The sequence below is a fragment of the Rhamphochromis sp. 'chilingali' genome, assembly GCF_963969265.1.
Source record: "Rhamphochromis sp. 'chilingali' genome assembly, chromosome: 6".
Lineage (NCBI taxonomy): Eukaryota > Metazoa > Chordata > Actinopteri > Cichliformes > Cichlidae > Rhamphochromis > Rhamphochromis sp. 'chilingali'.
Window position 1 is genome coordinate 4575408 of NC_137933.1, and position 3115 is coordinate 4578522.

The 3115-nt window shown below is 39.4% G+C and overlaps 1 long non-coding RNA gene across 1 annotated transcript; it reads left to right on the forward strand.

Annotated features, from left to right (window-relative positions):
* Nucleotides 1-263: 263 nt before the first annotated feature.
* LOC308398071 lies at nucleotides 264-2311 on the forward strand. The gene is made up of 3 exons (XR_013971896.1): nucleotides 264-467; nucleotides 564-632; nucleotides 1440-2311. It is a non-coding gene; the product is annotated as an uncharacterized lncRNA (long non-coding RNA).
* Nucleotides 2312-3115: the final 804 nt, after the last annotated feature.

Consider the following 3115-nt stretch of genomic DNA (forward strand, 5'->3'; position numbering starts at 1 on the left):
GCACAATTCACTGCACAACACTCTTTTTGCAGAACTTTAAACACAACTCACTGCTTACACTCAATTACCAAATTTCCAACACACTCCTAGCAAAATTATACACATGTATGTGTAACCCAGTTCCTAAAATCATCTCAAACAAAAAGAGAAGAAAAATTAAAACATTTAATGTTCATTGTCCTGTTCTTACTGTCCCTGTTAATGAAAGTGAAATGAGATCAAAATATTTATTTAAACATAGAAGGAACGCAGATTATATATGATATGCTCTGGTCAAACAAGGGTTAAGTTTTCTCAGAGGGTTGATGAGCTCTGATGAGAGCCTATTGTTTTATTCCACTCCTCGCATGTCAGCCAATCGGTGAAGCTCTAGGCAGCTCTTGTCCCTCCTTAGTACCAGCTCCCAAGTTTTCAGTCTCTTGCTTCTACAGCCGAACAGAGCAGACGGACTAAAACTTTTGTTATCGGTAAGCTGGAGAAAGTAACCTCTAACGAGTTAAAAAAAAATACGATCTAAACTGATATTTTTCACAAATTATGTATTTGCACTTGTTGTTGTCAAGGGCAGAGCGAAACCGGAAGGTTTACTGAGCTGTGGCTCCACGTAAATGCTGAGCATCCACTCGACGGCGGTAAGCTAAATGTGGCTAATCAGACACGTGATGTGTGGAGTGTGGGTACAGTTGTTCGATGTCTCTGAAACGCACTGTTGTTATGCTAGTTAGATCATTAACTAAGTCATTAACATGTGAAAAGCTGTAAATTGTTAAAGCAGCTAAAAATAACTTTGAGAGATAATTGTAAGCAGACTTTAACCTGCTTCCTGTTTAAATTTTGATGTCAATCAGTTGTTTTACAATACTCAGTATTGAACACTTGGAGGTAATTTTTAGTGTATTTCCACTTGTACTAGTAGGCCTATGGTACAAGCGGAATTAAGCACGTCTATTTTAATACTCCTATTTGTGGACTGAGTCCTTGTGTTTACGTGTTATTGAAATTGATTATTTGCACTTTGTTCAATTTCTGATAAGCATTTGCATATTATTCCATTTCTTAAAAGGGGTAATATGCTTATTTATTTGTGATTAGATATATATGTACAGTGAGTTATTTTGATGGATGTAATTAATGTTTACAATGAAAGTGAATCATATGGTGACTATAATTCCTGAATGTTTGCAACCTTGTAGATAATCTTTAATGTTACTGCAGGTTACAAATAAGTATTGAACCTTGATACTGTGAAATTTTGGATATTGATACTTTGGCCTTTGAAACTTGATATTTTAATGTTGTACAACATGACTGAGTTGATGATGATTGAATTGATGATAGCTGATCTGAATAGTAGTTACTGCACTGTGACACTACCTTAGGTTAATTTGTGAGAGTCATCCTTAAAGGGTACGTGACATATATTTGGCCATTGTTTATAGGTCAGGTTTTTATATGGGACGAATCCAAAGACCAGGTCAGCAATTCCAGAACCCAGAGTGTTCCAGTGTTCACTGGATGGCGAGCCAACCCAAGATCCTAGGAGACGATATACATATACACGCACACTCATTTGCACATTGATGGACTACAATCCTCTACTGTACAAGTAGTACGGTAGGACAGACAATCACCCACACACTCTGCTATTGGAATACACCTGTTTGTCACGGGCCCCACCGGTACCATTTGGACTTAAAGACTAATTCTTTTACTTGTGTGCACAAATTTTATTTAACTCTATTTTTTTTGCTACTTTGGGGGAAATTTATATACTTGACATTCTGTTAAAACCTGTTGTGATACTGTGTTGTTTACAAATTTATTTTACAAGGCTTAACATCACTAAAGTATTTTTAAAAGCCACACAACTGTGTTTGTCTGGTTTCTCTGCCATTCGTGTGCCAGAGCTCTAAGAGTCGTTCTCAGTCTTCTGATACTAGCCCAAATTACTTAGTACCTTAGTAATTATCCATTGGTACTTTATGTAACTCCACGTAAGTGCTACATATGGCTATCATTAACACTATTTTGCCAACTGTCTGGCACACTGTCACATGTGAAAACTGTTTTAGATAATTAGTCCACTTTGCAATCAGTCTAAGCACTATAAACAGGCCACAGGTAAGCTGTCTATGTGGAGTACAATGGAAGGAGCAGTAAGAGTGAGAAGAGTGAGAATCAGAGGAGGCCGAGGGAGAGGATGTGGAGGTGAAGAAGTTGGAGGAAGAGGACGTGGAGGTGAAGAAGCAAGAGGGTTAGAGGAAGTTAGAGGAAGAGGACAAGGAGGAGCAAGAAGAGGACAAGGAGGAGAAAGAGGAAGGGTAAGAAAAGTAAGAAACAGAATAACTGATGACATCAGAGCTACAATAGTGGACCATGTCATCAACCATGGGATGACCCTGAGGGAAGCTGGCCAACGGGTTCAGCCTAAACTGAGCCGCTACACTGTGGCAAGTATCATTAGGACATTTCGAAATGAGAATCGGTAAGGACTTCGTAGCACTGCCATACTCTAATGAGAAACACAACAGTACCATACATGCAAAAATACCGAAATTGTTACTTTACAGAATTGCTAGACGTCCAGATGTTGGGGGCAGAGGCAGAATGTTCACTTCAGAGCAAGAGACCCATATAGTGAACATGGTGATTGCCAATAATGCAATAAGACTGCGCGAAATACAGCAGCGCATAATTGATAATGACACCATCTTTCAAAATATGCGCAGTGCAAGCATTTCTGCACTAAGTCGTGTACTTGCGCGCCACAGAATAAGAATGAAGCAAATTTACAGAGTTCCTTTCGAGAGAAACACAGAACGTGTAAAGCAACTGCGATATGACTATGTGCAGGTAAACTAGTGTCATTGGTTCTGAATTTGGAAGTGCATACTGTAGTACTGTGCATGGGCCCGATGTGTTGCATTTTTTTTTGTCTTGTCCAGAGAGTGATGGAACTAGAAGCAGATGCAATGGGACATGAGCTACTTTTTGTAGATGAGGCCGGTTGTAACCTCAGTAAAACCAGGAGACGTGGCAGGAACATTATTGGACACCGTGCCATCATCAATGTCCCAGGACAACGTGGTGGTAACATAACCATGTGTGCAGCTAT